Source organism: Prosopis cineraria, unplaced genomic scaffold (assembly GCF_029017545.1).
Source record: "Prosopis cineraria cultivar Desert tree isolate PC_DT_omini unplaced genomic scaffold, ASM2901754v1 PC12, whole genome shotgun sequence".
NCBI classification, from domain to species: Eukaryota; Viridiplantae; Streptophyta; class Magnoliopsida; order Fabales; family Fabaceae; genus Prosopis; species Prosopis cineraria.
The window spans coordinates 19,427,944-19,438,422 of NW_026555343.1; the positions used below are offsets into that span (position 1 = coordinate 19,427,944).

Here is a 10,479-nt window from a genome sequence, read left to right on the forward strand (position 1 = left end):
ATCAATTTTTTTTTCAGACTCAAATTTTTTAAATTTCTTTCCTTAAATCTTGTTGTTTTTCATTTAAAAAATAATAATATATTTGTTAATTTAATTTCTAAAATTAATTAAAAAAGAAAACATAATAAGAATTAAAAATAAAAAAATTTAAAAATAATAATATAAGGGTCGGATGTCATAGCCCTAAAAGGGCTTTCCTTCTGAATGCTAAACTCATGGGTGAAGAGAAGCAAAGAGCATTTTCACCCTCAGCCCCAAAACTCGGCCGCACGCAACAGAGAAAGCAAGAAAAGTAAAAGTGAAAAAAAAAAAAAAGGGAAAAGCATTCAGGAGATCAGATGTGTGTGTAGCAGAAAAAGAGAGAGCAGAGTAGCAAGCGTAGACTGGAAGACCAGAGGCGCACATGAAGAGCTAGAAGCAAAGAGCAGAAGGAAAAGATACGAAGGCAGAGCCAAAGCTTTGACCACACAGCAAAAAAAATGCAGAAGAATGCCAGAAGTAGAGAAGACTGGATGAGAGGAAGGAAACATGTGCAGAAAAGAGCAGAGCAAACTTTCGATTACACGCATTTGAATCTCACACACAAGGTAATTTGCTTTCTTTTTCTTTCTTTTGGTCTTCAATATAAAGGAGAGCGAGAAAGAGACTGAAAAGGAGAAGGCTAAATCTGGGAGAGGACAAAGGACGAGAGAAATTTCTAGAAAAATGAGTGAAATTTAGAAATTTTTTGAGAAAAGGAACCGAAAAAATATAAAGGATTTTCTGGAAAAAAAGTCAAGGGGATTTTTAGGGAAGGAGGACGAAAGAAATTTTTGAAAAAAAAAAAAAAACAGAGAGCTTAGACCGAGAGTTTGAGAGGGGAAGAGAAAAGGAAATCTGGGTTCAAGAGAAACAGGGAATTGAGAGAATAGAGAGCTTGAGAAAGTTTGAAGGAGTTGGAAGGAAATCCAGAGGTTGGAGATAATCTGAGTTCATTGAGTGTGATCCAGGCAGGAACAGAGCGGCAAATTTAGGATATCAAGAGGAGGAAGAGGCACTGCTCAGATTTCCTAATCTGCTTGCTTTTGGAATGTTTTACAGTTGATTTCAGTTTTTCATTTCCAAACAAATGTTATGTTTAAATATCTCTAAACTTTGATCAGTGTTGGGGACCATTAAAAATTTCTAAACAAGAGGTTGACATATGCCTGTTTGATCGTTTAGATGCTTGCACTTTGTTAGAATTCTTGGATATGGAATTTGGCTTTGTTTGGTGTTTCTGGAAGCATTCTTGTGTATGAACACTGCAAAAATTTTACATATGTTCTTGTATGGCTTGATGGACATGATCGTGTTTCTTTAGGCCATTCAAAGATTGTTGTTGTTTCTATTCTGATGTGGTGTATATTCTTTGATGTAGATGAATAAGCTTGCTTGTCCCTTATTTTTTGGTTCTTAAATGAAAATTAATGTGATTGTTGTTTTTTTCAAAAAAAAAAAAAATGTGTGAAGAAGAAGGATAAGAAGATTGCAAATAAAAATTTTTGTTTGCTATTATAACTAGCCTAATTTGATTTTAGGTATAATCTCATTATAATTTTATCTCAAATAATGAAAGAATTAGTGCACTTGTTAGAGAGGGTTTTTTGAATTGGACTTTAAATATATTTTTAGCATGAAAGGGCATGTGGATAGGTGATGGTTTGGTTTTGATCATTATACCAATAGAAGCCCTTTATCTATTTGTAATGTTTATTCTCTATCTTCTTTATTTATTTGTGTGCGCATTATGTCATCACTGGAAGGGAGTTTCTTTTTTGATGAATTTTTGAATTTTGTAATTGAAAACTAATAAAAATAAGAGAGTATATATTTGTTTATTATTTATTTATTGTGTGAGATTTTGAAAATTTTAGCAGGTATTTAAAATGATCTCATACTGTGTAAATCAATAAGATTTCACAGATTTGAAGATCCAATTGGTACATATTAATATGGGTTCCAAGGGCCTAATAAAATATTAACTCTTTTTTTATAATTTAAATATCATGTGAGATTTCAAAAATTTTCATTGAGAATTAAATTAATCACATCATCATGTGGGATAATAAGTTTTCGCAGATATCGTGATTCTCAATTTATATGGTAAATAAATAAATAAATTTTTGTAAATAAAATAATAAACATTTTTTATAATATTAATTAATTAAATTTATAAATTTAAATTATAATTATGTTGTCTAATTACATCTTTTGGTCATGTGAAGTTTTTGAAACTCCGCAGACCTTTAGGATAATCATACTACTGTGTGAGTCAATAAGGCTTCGTAGGTCTAACGATTAATATTTTTATATTTAAAAATATATGTTGTATAATTATGCATTAAAATATATTTAAAGTGAATAATTTTTAATCCTTTTGTTGTGTGAGACTTTGAATTTCTATAGATATTTAGGATAATTTCATATTGTGTAAATTAATAAGGTTTTGCAGATATGAGAGTAAAACTTATATATTAATATAGGTTCCAAAGGCCTATCATTAAAATTAACTCTCTTTTATAATTCAAATTAATAACTTATTTAAGTCCCATGTGAGATTTTAAAAATCTTCATAGAGATTTAAATTAATCACATCATTGTACAGGATAATAAGTTCTCGCAGATATGGTAATTCTTAATTTTTATAATAAATAAATGATTTTTGTAAAGAATGATATAATAAACAATTTAAAAAAAATTAATTAATCAAATTAATATATTTAAATTGCAATCACATTTATCGATTATATCTTTTAGTCATGTGAGGTTTTTGAAACTCCGTAGAATTCTAAGATAATCGTATTATCGTATAAGTCAATAAGATTTTACAGATATAATGATTAAATTTTTAAATAAATATGTAAAATATATACATACATAATAAATCTAGTAAATTAATAAAAATATATTTAAATAAATTTAATTATTTTATCGCGTGAGATTTTAGAATCTCTGTAGATATTTAGAATAATTATATTACCGTATAAGTCAATAAGGCTTTACAGTTATAATGATTAATATTTTCTGAAAAAGTGTATATATGCAAACATGCTTAAAAAAGTATTATTAATACTTAAAAATATACATAAGAATGTAAATAAATAAATTAAGTTGTTAAATTCTTTTATCATGTGAGATTTTAAAATCTTCATAGATATTTAGAACAATTTACATTATCATATGAACTAATAAGATTCTGCAGATATAATGGTTAAGTTCCCAATCATAAAACATAAAAATAATAATTTTAAATTATTTTCTTTTCTTATTTTAGAATTTAAAAATTAAGAAAATAATTAAAATTAAATTACTTTTTACAATTTAAAACATACATATCAAAATTTTAGAAATTATTTTATTTGCAAAATGGTGAATTATTTTTAATTAATTTCTTTTCAAAAAAAATAATTTTACCAATAATTTTTAAGCCCAAGTTACATAGACTTTGATCCCCATCACAGGGTACGTAGGGCTCAAAGTCTGATTTTGAGTCAAATCCTCCTTCATAAATAAATATTTTTCATTTTATTATTATCATTTTTTAAAACACATGAATAAGAAAGAGATAATTAAAATAACTTTACAACCATATTAATTTAGCACAACAAATTTCATGCAACCATTCTCATGAACACGGGTGTTGTGGGGTGCCTAACGTCTTCTCCATACTCAATCGACTTCCGAATCTATTTTTTATTTTCACAGACCATCCTTATTCTTCTTTAATTAGTTTTTCAATATTTCTCTCCTAATTTTAGTGGTGACTTCTGTTTTATCCGGTTCCCACCCTATCCGGTTCCCACCCTAAAGGTCATAATCTCTACTATTGCGCACCATCCGTGTAGTATTTTTCGGGTGCGACACCAGCAACCTTTGATAGGTGCCCCCAAGACTGTGAAAGTACGATTCGAAGGAGCTTGTGGCAATGGATATTTAGGAAATAGAGTTAGTCAGATTAGTAAAGCCAGGGAAGAGGCTCGATGATATTAAGGGACCCAAATCTAAGAAATTGGTGAGGCATGTCCCTAAATTAATTAAAGAACAACTAGCGTTCTTACCCATTCAGGTGTTTCAATCTTATATACAAGTTACCTTTTATGAATCTAGTTTTATACTGCTCTCTGTTGGAATGATCTGATATCTGATGAAGGAAGACATGCTTTGCTTTTGGTTGTTCTTCTCTGCGCTGCATTCAGCAAGGATGGATTTTATTGTTAATCGTATTAATATACTTCGAGTCTTGGAGATTTATAGTTTTTTAAATCCTGCTGCTACTCTAATGGATTGGAAGCGGGATTGGAAGCTTGCTACCACATATTTACTTATATTCTGGGCTGCCAATAATTGGTGTATCAGTGTTATGAAAGCACAAACTGTGGATAGCAGAGATCAAGATGCAGCCAATAAAGGACCCAAGTTTGCTACTATTAATTTTGTTACCACTGATATGGATCTTTTGTGCTCTCTTTGGTGGTGCTTCTGATCATGTTTTTATTGTTTCTAATTGTGTTTTTTCGGTTCATTTGCCTTCGAATGGCTGTTTTAAGGTTGTTGCAATGAAGGCGTGTTCTCTCTCTCCTTTTCACAATCATGTGGAAGTCCATGATCCAATGCCTGCAGTGCTGCTCTTTTATGGGCCTTTAACGGGTGCCAGGTCTATTTGGTTGGTTCCCTGTAGTAGAATGGGAGTGCTCTACCATTGTGAATTTTAGTTTGAATTAAAAGGATTACTACACTTTTATTTTAGATTGAATAAAAAGATCATGACTTAGGTAAACATATCTCAACAAAAGAAAAAAGAGATGTACTAAGTAATCAAACACATCTCAACATGAACTAAGGTTTGACTCTTTTCCTAGACCATGACTTTGTGGGCTCTAGGATGTTCTCTTTTAGAAGGGCCTTGAACCTTTTGTTTTTTGTTTTTTCTTTTTGCTAGTTTCTTTTTTTGGCTGCTTTCATTTTGTTTCTGCTGCTTGTGTTGTTCTTGGTTGATGTACTATTGATTTTGTTTTATTTCTATTTTAGTGTTCCTTTGGCCAAAAAACAAAAAAACAAGAAGGAGGAGGAGGGTGTCAGTGAGCCAATCCTAGCCGGAGGGTGACAAATTAAATTTGTGTTGGAAATTCCTTTCCCTTTCTTTTCTAAATAAAAATATCAAAATGATCATCACGAAATGTGAAACTTGTTGACTAACCTTTTAAATTTTATTTGTTGATTTCGAGCATATTGTTACCAAGTCTTATTGAAGTTAATTTTATTGGTGCACATTTATAAATTATTCACAGCATCACTGTCAATAAGGCAGGATTGAATTTATTAAACAGCTAGTCTTTAAAATACATTAAAGATACGATTGAATTGATGTCTTGGACCCTAATTTTGATTTGATCCATCCAACAAAATCATGGTTTTACTTGATTTTTAATTCTACTTTCAATCTTATTAATCAATTTTATAAATTAATTATATACCTCATAATATAATTAATTAAATTCAATATTAATCATATTAATCAAGTTTTTTTTATAATCAGTTATACCTAACTCAAATCCAAAGAAACAATTTAACATGATAGGATGGGCAAGTTTGGGTGCGTTTGAATTTCAATTGGGTGCAATTGATTATGAAAGAAATTGAATAATGTGATTGATTTTGAATATAATTAATTAAGTTATGAGGTATATAATTAATTTATAAAATTGATTAATTAGATTGATTATAATCAAAATTGAAAAGCAGAATTGAAAATTAAATAAAACCATGGCTTTGTGAAAACATATCCAAACATTTCTATCGCATGTTAAAATCATTTATAAATCTAAAACCTTGTTTTCCAAACAAAAAATCTAAACACCCATTATACATGTCAAAATCAATTATAAACCTAAAATCACATCATAAAAAAAAAAGCTTTTGGCGGCAACTTTTAATAGCGATAACGACAATTAAAAGTTGCCACTAAAAGTAGACCTTTGACGGCAACATTGTATCGCCGCTAAGATTCGCCACCAAAAGTTGATTTTTAGCAGCAATATTTAATTATTGTCACTAAAAGTGACTTTTAGTGGTAACAAACAGTCGTTGTCAAAAGCATTTTTATAAAAAATAATTAAAAAATAAAAATAATTTTTGTAATTACTTTCAACGGCGACAAACTTTCGCCGCCAAAAGTATTTTTATAAAAAAATTAAAAATTTAAAAATAATTTATGTGATTAATTTTTAATGGTGACAAGGTGTTGCCACCAAAAGTATTTTTATAAAAAATAATTAAAAAAATTAAAAATAATATATGTAATGACTTTTAACGATGACATTTTATTGCAACCAAAAGCATTTTCATAAAAGAATAATTTATATAATTACTTTTTATCAACGACAAACTGCTTCCATCAAAAGTATTTTCATAAAAAAATTTATATGATTATTTTTAGTGGCAACAAAAAGTCACCGTCAAAATTATTTTTATAAAAAATTAATTAAAAAAATAAAAAATAATTTATGGAATTACTTTTCACAACCACAGTTGATTACCACCAAAAGTATTTTCTAAAAAATAATTAAAAACTAAAAGATATTTTATAAATACTTTTATTGACAAAATTTGTTGCCACTAAAGGTATTTATATATAGAATGAGAAATAAATAACATTAGAATGTTACAGTTATGCATAAACATTAGAATATTAAAGTTATATAAATATTATAAAATGCAAATGGCATTACAAACTACTTGATACATTATGCACTTAATACTTGGCTTAGTATACAAATGGTGTCTACTTCATTTACTGAGCTTTACTTTTTACCACCACATGATTATTTAAATAAGATGCTTCATATTTGATGGTTATTTAAAATAAGCAACAAATAAAATAGTTAGAGAATACTTGACAGTTTTTTTGAATTATAGATGAAATTATGTATAAACTTATTAAAGTTTTGTTATTTTAAATTGTAAAGTTGTTGGGAAGTATTTCCTATTAACTTTAGATTGATTCTGTTAAAGAGACTTTAATGAAAGTCTAAACTAATTTAGATCGAGTCAAGATAAGATTCCTTCTATTTTAATTATGAAATATCTACTTAGATTTTTAACTTAGAGTTTTTCGTGATTAGCATCTACTTTTAGTTTATCACATGTCTCCCATTTCCTATCTCAAAGACAATAAAGAATAATTGTCCAAAATGACTATTAACAAAGTTTATATGATTAAAATAAATTTTTTATTAAAACATTTTTAAGATAATTGAAAAATCATAGATGAAATTTATTTTTAATAAAAGAAGGAGAAGCATTTCACTTGGGAGAATATAAAAGTTTAATAATTTATTTATTAATTTTTGAGAAAAATATGGAGAAAAAGTAAAAGATATTTAACTTTTTACCACCACATGATTATTTAAATAAGATGCTTCATATTTGATGATTATTTAAAATAAGCAACAAATAAAAGAGGTAGAGAATACTTGATGATTTTTTGAATTATGAATGAAATTATATATAAACTTATTAAAGTTTTGTTATGTTAAGTTGTAAAGTTGTTGGGAAGTATTTTCTATTAACTTTAGATTGACTCTGTTAAAGAGACTTTAAAGAAAGTTTAAACTAATTTAGATCAAGTCAAGATAAAATTCCTTCTATTTTAATTATGAAATATCTACTTAGATTTTTAACTTAGAGTTTTTCGTGATTAGCATCTACTTTTAGTTTATCACATGTCTCCCATTTCCTATCTCAAAGACAATAAAGAATAATTGTCCAAAATGACTATTAACAAAATTTATATAATTAAAATAAATTTTATATTAAAACATTTTTAAGATAATTGAAAAATTATAGATGAAATTTATTTTTAATAAAAGAAGGAGAAGCATTTCACTTGGGAGAATATAAAAGTTTAATAATTTATTTATTAATTTTTGAGAAAAATATGGAGAAAAAGTAAAAGATATTTAACATAAACTAATATAATGCATACTTATAAATAAATTATATACTTAATTATTTTCATTTAAAAAATAAAATTAAAAATTAAAAATTGGTAAAAATGTTTATTAGAAAATTATTTAATATTTAAAAATTATTTCATTTTAAATTCATTTTCCTAACAAAACTAATATATTATTAAAACATATAATATATATACACTCATAGAAATTTTTTTAACATATTAATAAATGAAAATAAAATAAAATATATATGTATATATTTTTAATAATATATTATTTGATATATGTTTATGTAGTTAAATAATACATATTTAATTTTGCATATAATAATTATATGTACATTTTAGCTCAACTGGCAACAAAAGAGGACTTAAGGCTTGGGAAGAGGAGGTCAAGGGCTCAAATTCTAGTTTGGACATATTTCACAATGAATATGTGACGTGGTATGTGGTGATGACGTAGTGTGACTTGGTACAAGTTGTTAGTTGACATGGCATGATGTGGCACACGCATGACAAGGGTGATGTGGCACATGGCATGGCACGAGGAGGTGCACACGTGGCAAGTGATGTAGCATAAGGTGTCAGATGATGTGGCACAAGGAGGCGTTGATGTGGTATGAGATTATTTTTTCTATTTGTTTTAAAGTAAACTTTGCTAAAAGTTTTTAGTGGCGACTTTTCACCACCAAAAGTGTTGTCACTGATAGTTTTTGGCAACGATAAACATAGTCATCATCAAAAGTATATATTTGGCAGTGACAGTAAACTTTTAATGGCAAAAAACTTTTGGCGGTTACTATATTTGTCGCCGCTAAAAACTATTAACGATAAGAGTTTTGGTGACGACTTTTAGTTAGTAGCAACTTTTGAACTAAAAGTTCTCATCAAAAGTCTTTTTTTTTTTGCAGTGATGGTTTCTTAAAAATATCAAAACACTCACATGCATGTTAAAATTAATTATGAATCCAAAACCACAATTATCTCATAAGCTATTATTACCTGTTTTTCAATTTAACTTTTTAATTACACTGTTCTATAAATCATATAAGCAATTTTACAGATCATATTTTTGGATTCATGAGTAATTTTGGCACATGCATATATATATATATATATATATAGGTGTTTGAATATTTTAAAGAAAATCATGATTTTGGATTTATAATTGATTTTTTCATGCATAATGAGTATTTGAATATTTTTATGAAAATTGTGACTTTAAATTTATAATTAATTTTGATATATAAAAAAGGTGTTTGAATATATTTTCATAGAACTATGGTTTTAGTCCTTAGAATTGATTAATTTGGTTATAGGTCGTATGCACAGTTCGTCTCAACTTGTTTGAACTCGAGTGTGACTTCGTAAATTTGCCCAAATTGCTTAATTGGACAAAATCGGGCCACTCTCAACTTTCAAGTTCTCATCTCAAATCTCACTGGACCCCACTATTCTAAAAACATGTTCATACTTCATGCCCTACGTAACGTCTGATTTCATTTCAAAGATGTTAAATTGTATATAATTATTTGTATATAATTACTAGATTATTATATCAGTTATACTAATAAAAATACTAATACGAAATTTTAGAACACAACCAAATAGTATGTTAGAAATTATATCCAATAAATATAAAATTTTAATATGATATTAAATGATAAAAAGATACATCAATATCATCAATATTTTATATTTTTATTAATATTATTTATATATGAATTGTATTAATTTTTCATGCTATGTACATGGCTTGTAAATCTAGCCAAAAAAATTTCACCACCAAGTTGCTATGTTTTTTATAAGTGACTTCTTTTAAAAAATTTGAATAGACTAGTTCAACTATACCAAGAAACTTATCTAATTAATTATGAAACATTAATAGTATTTTAAAAAATTATTTTGAAAAATATTTTAATTTAAGTCTCAATAAAAGAGACATTTTTTATGAAAGATCAAACACAATAGTAACTTGTTAGTCTCAATAAAAGAGTAAAATAAAAGTAATTTTTTATGAAAATTAAAATTGATATTTTACAACCGTTGAGACATTTTTTTCCTTTTCTTTGTCTCTTCTTTTGTGTGTTCTACATATCCCTCATCAATCTAAATCCCTATATGATCTTCTCTAATGTAAAAAGCATTATCCTAGGTCGAAGCATCAAATGTACGTGATGTCCCAATGAAAGGGTCATCCTCAACATTGAAATCTCCGTCATCTTCATTATCAGCTATTTTGTTTGTTGAAAGAACAATTGACCAATTTTCGTGCATTAGATCTGACACAAAGAATACTTGTTGAGCTTGCGATGCCAAAATGAATGGTTCATCTTTACAACCCACCTTATTAAGATTTACTTGAATGAAACCCAACTCATCATCAATTCAAAGGCCAGTTTTATTATCAACCCACTTGCAATAGAAGATTGGTTCATGAAACTTAATATAACCTAGCTCCAAAATGTACTCTATCACCCTAAAATAATCCATCTTCACATAAA

At 27.3% G+C, this 10,479-nt stretch overlaps 1 long non-coding RNA gene across 1 annotated transcript; it reads left to right on the forward strand.

Annotated features, from left to right (window-relative positions):
* The first annotated feature begins 214 nt into the window (after positions 1-214).
* On the forward strand, positions 215-1,202 carry LOC129289531 (uncharacterized). The gene is made up of 2 exons (XR_008588148.1): positions 215-587; positions 990-1,202. It is a non-coding gene; the product is annotated as an uncharacterized LOC129289531 (long non-coding RNA).
* Positions 1,203-10,479: the final 9,277 nt, after the last annotated feature.